This window comes from Rosa rugosa, chromosome 5 (genome assembly GCF_958449725.1).
Source record: "Rosa rugosa chromosome 5, drRosRugo1.1, whole genome shotgun sequence".
Classification (NCBI taxonomy): Eukaryota; Viridiplantae; Streptophyta; class Magnoliopsida; order Rosales; family Rosaceae; genus Rosa; species Rosa rugosa.
The window spans coordinates 31,735,596-31,748,052 of record NC_084824.1 but is presented as its reverse complement, the minus strand read 5'-3'; the positions used below and the strand labels follow the sequence as shown (position 1 = coordinate 31,748,052).

Here is a 12,457-nt window from a genome sequence, read left to right as displayed (position 1 = left end):
ATCCTCTGAGTCAAACCAAACACAATAATTTCGTCGCTAGAATTAGGGATTAATAAAGCTAAACACTTCCTGAGTTAGCTAGGAAAAACCCACGTCTTTAGAGTTACTCTTACAACTCTTATAGAATCTCGATAATTCCATCTATCAATCGCTTCAACAAAAACTCACCACAATTCAATCCCTAACATTTAGCGATTCAGAAATCGAATCAAACTCCATATCACATAGTAATTCACTTGAACCACTATGGATACCTAACAAAGTCACTAAAATCAATATCTGAAATTGCGTTTAACTATATCACTTAAAATCAATCACCAAAGGCACACACTCTCATCCAACATCATTCACAAGAACTGATTCAAACTCTCCCAATTAATTACACCAAAATCAACTCCATTGCAAAACTTTAAGTGTCCCGCCTACTTAAACTTAAAACACACAACAACTTCAAATTCACTGCAGTCCATCTCCATACTACGATCCAAAACTCAAGGAAAACTAGTTCACCACACAAAGGCCACAAAATTCAATTTCATTCACTTGAACAAAACTATATTCACAAGTCACGGTCAGGTCATCAACCCATGGTGTTCAAATGAATAAATTTCAAATCCAGTTTTCCTTGTGAATCGTAACGTATCGTTCCAAAATGATGCAAGCAACATCAACCACGTATATAAGACACATCTCGCGAACTCAATTCAAATTCCGAATCATCAAAACTACTACTAATTCCAATTCTACCAACAATCCTGATTCTGAAGGAATTGTAGTACTCAACGACAACCCAAAACAATGGTCTCTCATCTCTAACCATCGAGCACAAAATAAAATTCTTGTCTCGCACCTTAAATCCTGCTTAACAACTTACAAGCACAAGGAAGAAGTAACCACAATAATTTCTTCCCTAACCTCAACCTTACTAACAAACTCCACAAGGACATCTCAATACAAAACAAGGTATTTAATCCTTGATACGTACATCCCATCCAAACATCTGTATGTCCAACTTAAGAAGACAAAATTTATAACAATTCATACCCGTATCCACACTAGGTACGTGCATAGGTCAACATCATGCCTTCAACCAACACTTCAACATCCAAAAGGACCTCACTTCCATAAAACAAATCTCACCGACTCATCAGAGTTAAATCTAGAGGTCTCTATTCCTCGAAGATTACAACCTGCGGAAACTAAACTTATTCTAATACGAACTTAGAAGACAACTCTACCGTCCTACAGACATACACGCTGTCTAGACCCCATACTAAGACATACCCAATGATTATACCAGTACCGAAGAGTATATGATGGGGATCCGCTGCAGACGGGCCATCACTCGGGGAGTACTGATTATCACCAAATATGTACCTTACGCTCTGATACCAAACTGTCACGCCCCGAATTTTGAATAATCAATTCAAATCCGAAACATGAATAATAACAAATTACAACTAACATCCTGAATTTTTTTCTCACAAACAACCACACTTCACAACTCTCAAATTTACAATAACCCAAATCCTCAAGTTATTTATTACAGCACACTCCCACCAAATCAAATTGTAAGGCTCAAATGAGCTTAACTCGCCTCACTATTACAATTGCTGTAAAACTATAACCATTGCTCTAACCGCACGATCACCGTCCTGGTTCTCCTGTCCTGTAGGATTACCCGCTACACAATTTGAATAGTGTACCGGGAGTTGCAACAACACAAAACCCGGTAAGCTTTTTACAGCCAGTATGAGTAAACAAGAAAGAACTGTTGATTTATTAAATTACAATTCAACTAAAATTCAACAGTATTACGTCTGCAAAGAGACATCAAACCACTCATGGAAAACCACAAGGAATACATTTTCACAATCCTCAAATCACAATACACCACACTGGTCCTGCAAACACCCAACCCACATAACACCACTCTGGTCCATCCCAATAACACGTTAGAGCTCTAACTGCCTCGTTACCTCTGACACCTTGGCCTAGGGTCAAGCAACGGCAAAAATACTTCGGTTAACACTATAACCGTCGCGCTTTGGACATCCCCGTCCTCAGCACCATATACTTCGGTTAATAATAAACCGTCGCACTTTGGACATCCCCGTCCTCGGTACACAACTTCGGTTAATAATAAACCGTCGCACTTTGGACATCCCCGTCCTCAGTACACAACTTCGGTTAATAATAAACCGTCGCACTTTGGACATCCCCGTCCTCAGTACACAAACACTCCGGTTATCCATAACCGTCAAACTTCGGACACCTCGTCCTCAGAATCCTACATTCTCCAACTCTATACATACTCCAATGTAAATCATGAATATTAACAAGCACTCATCAATCATGATCATCACATATAAATATGATAAGTCAAATTTCAATTCATAGTATTTTAATCATCCCAAATTCCACACTCTTCAATGTCACACCATTCCACATATAATCACGTAAATATATATATACGTAATCACCCACTCAGGAATGACCACTAATACCAACTATAGTTCACACAAGAAAATCGTGAAATTCATTTTGTATAATTAAAACCATTTTACTTACCTATGGACCGTAATTGATCAAGTCCATATGATTTTAAAACAAATATTTATTCCATAAATATTTTCACACAATTACGACAAAATAAGGTAAATAAATTTATTCGGTTCGTAATATGAACCACGTGAGGTTTACTCACCTCTAAATTCCCGCTGCGTCTTCTTAACAGCTCAAAAACAACGATCCGAAATCGTTCACCAATCAATCCATCAACCACCTAGTCAAACACGATCTTAACTTAGAAATCATTCATAGACCACACATATACAGAAATCCAACGGTCGGATTCTAATTTAATGATGATCCAACGGTCAGATCAAATTTATATGATGATCCAACGGTCGGATCCTCACGGATCGCCCTTAGGATCATCCTCCAAAATTATCACGAAGATCCAACGGTCAGATCTTCCTGAATCGCCCTTACTAACATCTCCACAAAATTATATGAAAATCCGACGGTCGGATTCTCACGAATCGCCTTCCGAATCACTATTTCTCAATTATACGAAGATCCAACGGTCGGATCTTCGCCCGTGACCTCACAAAGTCACCGGGACAGTCATACGATCAACATACTAAAATTTGAAGTAAAACCGATGGTCTGATCTTCGCAGATCGTAAACCGAAGATAAAACGTAAAAACCGTAAATAGTAACGTAAAAACGTAAATCCACTATTTACCAACTTTTTCTAACATAACCTTGTAATATATCAAAACGCTCGTATGGATGCATAGATCACCGTCCAGATAATATAAACTCAAAATATGGTCCGACGCGCCGCCACATGCGGAGGTCAGACGGCGGTCAACGCGGCGGTCAACGCCGGCCAACCACCTCAGATGCTAAAGTTGTCAACTACAAACTTCTTCAAAATACAGAATTGAACCACTTTAATACCTGACTTTTTCTGAGACAAGGTCTAGATCGTCCTAGATCAAACGTTGAAGTTGGATTAATCTCGGCCGCACGATCAGATCCTAGATTGAATCAGAGGCGTCCAAAAAGTCAAACCTTGATCTAGCGGTCTACACTCAAAATCGTCATGCAAGGCTTATATGGGGATGATCAGAAGGAAGAGGAGATCACGAAAATGGGGAGGATCGGCCGAGGTGATGTCGGAAAATTGGTTTTCCAGCTGGGTCCGTTTTGCACTCGGGTCGGGCTTTGATCTCGGCTTGGAGGCAGCGGCGGGGCGGGGCGAGGCCACAGAACAGCTACACTCGGCACGGCGTGCCGGTCTGGTGCGGGTCCGGTGGCGGTGGCGTCCGGGAAGTGACCGTTCCGACCGGGTCGGGTCGGTCGCGACCCGTCGGGTCTGAGGGACGCACGAGAGAGAGAACGGAGAGGAAACGCGGGGACTATTCCGCAATTTCAACATGTTTTCGTCCTTAATGAAAAAAGTCAACATTTTTTTGATATTTATAGAAAATTCCCAATTTTCAAATATTCATAACTTATTCATACGAACTCCGAATATTGCGTTCCACATATGCACGAGATCGTATCGACGAGCTCTACAACTTTCATGAAGAAAGTTTTCCCAAATTCTGTACGTATAAGAAGTCACTTTTCAAGACCCCCTAAATAACGTTCGTTTTCGAAATAAAATCGTTCGAACTAATTCCACAACTCCTTCAAGCTTCGTATTCGTGCCCACGCCTACGAAATCATTTCCAAAATGTCATCGGACATTAATTTGAATTTTTCGGGTATTACAGATGATTTCTTTTCTCTTTCGATCAAACAAGACCTAGCCTGACCTTCAATACATGTTCTTCCCCAATTTCATAAACGCAGCCCCAAGTCAATTGGCCATTCCAGTTCCAGTTTCTTCCCCAATTTCTTAGACTCAGCACATTAACTGACCGAAACTCACTTTCATAGTTTCATCCCGAATTGGGATTTCCAGTTCATCTTCATCACTTCCCCAATTCCCAATTCGATTCCTTCGATTCCCAACTCAGGACATGGCTTTGAATCCTTAGATTCCGTCGAATTCAAGTAGTCATTCTCGATCAGGAACCGGTTACCAGCTATAATCGAAGCTAGGAAACTAGATAGCTTTACTGTTTTCTTGCTCTGTACAGGAACCGGCTACAAGCTATAACCGAACCGAAAAATACAGTTCTGGTTCCAAAACTGTTCTGGCAAAAAAAAGAGACCACACCGAACCGGAAAAAACATATTGGTTTCAGTTCCGGCAAAAATTGCCAAAAACAGAACCGATCCCAGCCCTACTCGAACCCAACCCAACCCGAAACGAAAATCTGACCGGATCTCCATCGTCCTGCCACCTGATGGGATGCCACCGGTCGGGTTTGGACCGCCTCTTCCTCCTCTTGAAGTCTGTTATGGCGGTGTGGGTCGTTTTGCACTGAAAAATGGAGTTTCAAAGCAAAAAATTTGCCTCGGTCGGAGAATCCTTGACCTAGTCCAATTGCCGGATTTTGGCCCCCTCCGGTGGCGATTCTTGTTGGGTTTTGAAGCTCTTCCAACGTCTAGCAATATCTTCAAATGGCTTGGGACGATTTGAAGCGATGAGGGAGAATCGAGCTTCGGAAGGTTTTGGAGAAATTTCGGCCTCTTGCTTTTCGAGGTAAATTTCGGCCTATATGTTTAGAATTGAACTTAGTTGTAGTTGTGAAATTTATTGGGGATGTTGAGATGAACATTTTGGCATATGTAGTATTATGACTCAATTCGTGGTCGGAGTCTTACGTGCAGCCCTTCTGGTGGCGCATGGGGGTGTGTGGGGCCGATTCTGGCCTTCTAGTTTGGTTGTTTGTGATGTTGTTAGCATGTAGAACTTGTATATATGATTTTGGTAAATTTCGGAGAAGTTTGGGTATCGATTGGAGATTTTTGGAGTTTGAAATTTCGGGTGTTGATTTATGAAAATCCGACCGTTAGATTTGCTTAGTTTCTGTTCTAGAATGCTAGAATTGATGAAATGATGATTTAGACCCCCCAAAAAAAAAAAAAAAAAGATGAAACAATGATGTTGGTAAAGTTTGGTTTGACACCGAGGAGTTTTGGAACTTTTAGGTTACGGAGGGTCGACGTTATCGAGTTTCGGTGTAATTATCATAATTTATTTCGGATCTTCCGTTCGATTATTTATGATATACTGCTTTGCACAGGACGACCTACTAAACTACTAAGCTACTACTTAACGAAGGAATCCTTACGTGTGATTGCCTAAACTTTACTGTGAGTGGACTTTTGATTTTAAATTATGCATGCAATTATTTTCTGAATTAATGATTTAGTTAATTATCGTTTTATTTATCACACATATTAGCAACCTTTTCCCTTATTCAGCATTCATGGCCGCATGTAGCATGTAGGTATGGTGCCAAAATGTAGCATGTACCATGTAGGTATGACTGCCTGTAGCAGAAACATGAAGTGTGAGAGGAGCATTCATGGCCGCATGTAACAACCTTTTCCCTTGCTACGCATCAACACATAGAACAGAGAAGTACAAAACAAACCTGAAGAAGAGAAAGTAAACAAAATCCAATTTAACAAATTATGTACCATGTATATCTGAGCCATATACAAGGATAGCAATTCATAAACAATGATAAGACCTGGTATACAGTATAAGTCGAACTCTGTTTACTTAACAATTGCAAATAGATAAGAGTCAATAACCATTAACAACTACTTAGCCACCTAACTTCACACATTTCTGGGCAAAAGGACCAAATAATAAGGTAGTTTGATGTAGAGGTAATAAGAAGACGAAAAAGGGAATAAAAGAAAGAAGATATTTATAGGGAAGAATAATAGAAGATACGTTTAGAAGAGAAGGCCGGTGAAAACAATACAAGTAAATACTAGTAGAAGAAATTCAATGTTTTGATTCTTTATTCATTGTGTCTTGGAGACTGCAAGAGTATTAGTGTTGATTTGTTAAGTTCATAGCCACTGATGCTACTGAGAACAAAAAATCTACATGTCGAGCATGACAATGTAACTCATCTTTAGTGCATGAAAAAAAAAAAACAATGTGATCGACTACTATAAATGATCTTGAACAAACATATACATATAATTTAGATGCAAGAGGTGAAACAAAATAATTTTCAGTATCACGACAAGTGCACAGCTAGCGCAATTTAGAGAACTCACCTTTAGCCATTGTTGTTCAACTCTGGACCGATTAGCCACATCGCTTCACACCTCTGTAAACCCTAGCCTCGAGTAAAATAAATACATCATTAAACAACATGAGGGCAAATTTATTACCACAATTAATCTAAGTTTAATTACCATTAGCCATACATGATCTCAACATCAGCTCCGTTTGTTCCATCATCGGATGAACTGATTATTGCTGCTATCAAATCATCAATTTTCAGGGAAGATCCTCGAACCATAGTTTGAAACATTATTTTGGAGTAACTATCTGCAAATGCACGTGCCTAGTTGGACTTGCCAAGGTAATGTAAATCCACCTTCTCAAGCTTCCCATCCATAATGGTCAATCCCCCATCACCAATAGCAAAACGAAGAAGACATCCTGACTGCAATGTTCCCAACTTCTGTATCAAGTCCAAACCTAAGCAACTAAATACAACGGGAGGATTATCAGATGTGGTCACTTTTCCATCACGTTGCAGCTCCAAAACTATCTGCTGATGGCATGGGACCTTTCCCTCATTATCTATGTCAAAAAAAATATTTACTACAGTTCTCATCCTTCCAAACCAAGGCCAAGGGTGTTATGCCGGGTTGATAATGCGCATGTTTGTTATAAAACATTAGACTATCCTTTACGTAAGGTACCGCTCCGGTATATATATGTTGTGTGTAGAGAAGTGAGATCACATGCATGTATACCAAGGAACCAAGCTGAATCTATACCTATGATAATATGATCGATGGCGATCGCAAGCATGGGTCTCGGCTAGCTTAGACTTCAACCAGAAAAATTTAAACTCAGTCGTGCAATCATACAAAGAGTAATCTCTCCAGCACAACATGTCAATAACATAATAAGTCTGGTCCATCTCGTGAAATATACAATCTAGTATAGCACAGGAAGGTTGTCCTTTGGTCCTGCAGCAACCATGTCACGCCCCGAATTTTGAATAACAAATTCAAATCCGAAACGTGAATTAAATAACTTACTTAAAATAACATCCAGAAATTTTTTTTTTTCCAAAAACAAACACACCACTCGCCACTCGAATATAAAATCCCAAAAACCTTGAGTTCAATATTACAACTCACTCTCACAAAGTAAAATTGTAAAGCTCTAGATGAGCATAACAAACCTCACAATAGAAGGAAAAGAAAGTAAATGCTGCAACTCTTAACCAGCTCGGTCTCCGCCCTGATTATCCTGACCTGCAGGATTATCCGCTACACCGTTTGAATAGTGTATCGGGATTGCAACAACACAAAACCCGGTAAGCTTTCTGAAAGCTCGTATGAGTAAACAAGAAATGAATGGTTGATTTATTAAATCACAATTCTTTTAACTCAAGTAAACAACCAACAATCTTAACATCCACAAAGAAAACGTCAAACCAACTCACGGAAAACAACAAGGAATACATCCTCACAATCCCCTAACCTCAATATCATCTATGTGGTCTTTCCCACAACCTGCAAATATCACCACTGTGGTCTTTCCCACAACACGTTAGAGCTCTAACTACATCGTTACTTGTCACCTTGGCCTAGGTTCAAGTAAACGACATATTTCCGGGTTACTTAATAACCCTCGAACTTTGAACCTTTCCCTTGTCCTCAGAACACATACATTCCGGTTATCGTTAAACCGAAGGACCTTAGACCATTCGGTCCTCGGAACCCTTCATTCTCTACCTTATATTCAACTCACAAGGTCAACATGATTATCACAAACATTCATCGATAATCATTATCACAATTAATCATGGAAATTTCAAAAAACAATATCATAATAACCAAGTTATCACAATTCCACACACACCTCAATGTCACACCATTCCATATATATTCACGTAATCATCCACTCAGGAATGACCACTAATACCAACTATAGTTCACACGTAGTAAAAACAAAGAAAGTCATTTTTTTTTTATACTTTAAAACTCATTTTCTTAAAAACCATTTTTCAAACATAACAATTAATTGTGCAATAAGGAAATTCGGTTCGTAAATGAACCATGTGAGATTTACTCACCTCTAAATTCCCGCTGCGTCTTCTTATCAGCTCAAAATATGATCCGAAATCGTTCACAAATCAATCCGTCAATCACCTCGCAAGCTTCTGTTTGGCCGGATTTTTTTTTCTAGAATCCGGTGACAGATCTGTTCAACGTGAAAACTTCCACCACTCGACCCGATCCTTCGTAATGCTTGTTCAGCAGGTCAAGACGAGTTCAACAAGCCAAGAAACTTAAAGAATTGTGGCCGGAGGAGAGAGAGTTTGGCCGGCAAATGGGAAGCCCAGAAACGGGCTCGGGAGGGAGGAGAGAGAGAAATTGCCTGGGCCGGGGCTAGCTTATCACCGTTTCACCATTTCATGGACAATCTGAGCAAAAGCACAAGCTTAATTGTATGATTCTTCCAAGGACGTGGTCTTGTTCCTTGTCACAAAGCTGTAGCACTTCCAATTATGCTTTAATCACGTAAAATATTAAAGCACTGGTCTTTCTCTTTATGTGATTTTAACGTCTTCCCACTACCGCTTAAAACACGAAACACACCACTACTTTGATTAAAAGTGTCTGCCACCACTCTTTGTACTGATTCCAGAAAATAAGGCAATTTGATTATACTTTTTAATATGATTAAATTCAGTTTACCTCCCTATGGTTTGGGGGTAATTTCATGTTAGTCCCTGTCATTTCAATTTAATCAGTTTACCCCCCAAGCTTTCCAATTTCAATCAGCCGTGTCCAATTTCTACTATTCCGTCCAATTTGGACCGTTAAGTCTGACTTTTGAGGGCTAAAATGGTCATTTCAAGACCAAAAAAAAAGGAATTTTTTTTTTCTTTTTTTCGTTTTTTTTCTTCTTTTTTTTTATGTTTTTTTTTCATTAAATTTTTTTTTTCCATTTTTTTTTATATATAAATTTTGTCTTCAACCTATACACCACAAGTTATAATAGGTTTATAAAAACAAAAAGATACTCTAGGTGGTTGAAAGTCTCTCGCTGATCTACGATATTTATGATATATCTCTGATAAAGAAAAGAATTTTAGGATATATCCCCAATAAAGTGAAGAAATGTCTGTGTAAAATTATTTTTTACAGATATTTACAGATAAAGTGTAAAATCGTGAAGAATTATCTGTGTAAAATCATTTTTTACAGATATTTATAAATAAAGTATAAAATCGTTTTTTTACAGATATTTGTTCACTTTATTGGGGATATCTCCTAAAATTCTTCACTTTATCGGAGATATATCACAAATATCGTAGATTAGCGAGCGACTTTCAACCACCTAAAGTATCTTTTTGTTCTTATAAACCAATTATAACTTGTGGTGTATAGGTTGAAGACAAAATAAAAAAAAATAAAAAATGAAAAAACAGAAGAAAAAAATAAAAAAATGAAAAAACAGAAAAAAATAATAATATAATAAAAAACAGAAGAAAAAAAATATAAAAAAAAAGAAAAAATAAAAAAATTCTTTTTTTTTTTTGTCTTGAAATGACCATTTTAGCCCTAAAAAATCAGACTTAACGTCCAAATTGGATGGAATGGACACGGTTGAGGAGAATTGACAAGCTTGGGGGGTAAACTGATTAAATTGAAAGGACAGGGACTAACATGAAATTACCCCCAAACCTCAGGGGGGTAAACTGAATTTAATCCTTTTTAATAAGTGGCAATTTGATTATTCCATGCTTTCCTTTTGATACGGCATGCTGTACACATACATATTTGAACAATCAAACATTATTCTTTTTGTCTTCTTGTTCATCACTTCCATTGGACCACCATATGCAATTGACAATCACGTCAATTATGTATATTTGAAGGCTCCAAGTTTAAAGCCTTTGTCTCCTTGCTGCATGTTTAAACAATTAAGATTTGACATCATCTTGTCCTCCACCAAATCGGGAAGACTGCTTCATTAGTTAAAACTGCCACCAAGTTTTGCTTTGATTGAAAATTGAGGGTTCTTACAAACCATCTGGTAAAGCACGGTGAAGAACGGTGTCGTTTCGTCGCCTACTAACGGTGGTTCCATTGTACGAAACAACAAAGCTAATACAAACCAGTCATGGGGCAAGCGATGAGGGACGTCGATCATCCACTCGGGAAGCATGAGCTTCTTTTGGAACCACTTTCGAGCCTCTAGGCCTCCTTTGAGAATCTTAGATGTGGCCTTGGCGCCAAGGTGCAAGTCGGAGTAGTACTCCGTCAAGGAGGCTCCAGGTTCTGGAGGGAGGGAGAGGAGTGCGGCGGTCACGCGACGGGCGTGGAGCTGAGAATCACGGCTTTGCTCTTGATGCTTCAGAGAAAGATCTATGAGCCTTTGCTAGTCTGAGAGCAGTGGCCTGTTGAATGGACGGCGGAGGAGATCGGAAGAAGGTGACATCTTGCGGCGGGCTGTAACGTTAAGTTACATATTTGCTGGTCTTGCGCACCGTTAATATAGACGTAAATAAAAAACACATTCCTTTGTTCTAATCCAATAAGGATTGGATTTTCTCTCTCCCGTACAAGACTTGGGAGAACTTTCCTAATTGAAAACCTATAAGGATCATGGTCGATTAGGGTTTCTCTTTTAATGACAAATTACCAATTAATTTTTTTTTTTGGAAAATAAAAATATTATCTATTTAAACAGGGCATTTCTGTTTTATCATGTAGAAATTTTTTGAGTCAATTACATATAAGATCATTTTAGCGACATTATTTTTTTGAGAATTTTAATATACACCCGATTTTTATAAGATGTATTGGATAAACCCAACAAATATTTTCTTTCAATGTACACTCGAATTGTGCCAATTAGATGTTTGAAATACAACGAGGGTAGGTGGGAAGAAAGGTTTTCTCTTTAGCCGCACAAACCTTTTCGACCCCAGCCACTTCCGTTTGGGCGGATCAAGCCAAAGCTCTTTCGGCAGTGGCCTACATTAGTGTGGACTTTGGATGCACTGCTACTAGACGAGTGATGTTTCCAAGCCTTATATGTGGCTCTTTGGGTTTGCTAGACCGGGAGGATTGGCAATGGTTGGTCGGCCCATCCAATTTCACTAGCGGCAAGGGCGATTTGCGGCACCAGATTTCAGGAATGGTGGTGGCAGCTTCACGAGGCAGTGTCTATTCCCTGAGGGTGACTTTGGCGCTTGTAAAACCCAACTTCGGTTGTTTTTTTTTATGATTAGTAAGACTTTGGGTCGTGACATCGTAGGGGAGGTGCCGACGTTTTCTGGAATGGTGGCGATGAGGGTCGCGGTGTCGTGAATCGTGTTATAGGTGGTGGGATGGGTTTTGGGTCGGTTCCACCTTGCTGGGCCATGGTCTTGGGATGGTACTCTCCACTGGGTCATGTTGGGCTATATTGTTTAAGTTTTATTTTACATTGTCTTATTTCCAATAATTCCTTATTTAAGGAAAGTTAGGCACTTTTGTGTGCACCTATGTTATCTTGTAGGTTTCTAGGGCTGCTATTTTTTAGTGAGCATAAGTCTACACTGCTATGGTTTCTTTTTACACCAAGTTAATGAATCTCTTGGAGTACGTACCACAATTGAGTGCATTGACGAAGGGAGATTCAAAGTAGTTTTCTTAGTGTAAGCTGAGATTTGTAGTTGTGTAGGCTCTTTAATATTAGAGCGAGAATGTACGAGTGGATGATACACTTTTCCCCTTACCTGCTTGATCACTGATGTAGGGTACAAGTATATGGAGATTATT

General features: G+C 39.1%; 1 pseudogene; it reads right to left on the bottom strand.

Annotated features, from left to right (window-relative positions):
• Positions 1–6,852: 6,852 nt before the first annotated feature.
• LOC133711539 (uncharacterized) lies at positions 6,853–11,129 on the bottom strand (annotated as a pseudogene).
• Positions 11,130–12,457: the final 1,328 nt, after the last annotated feature.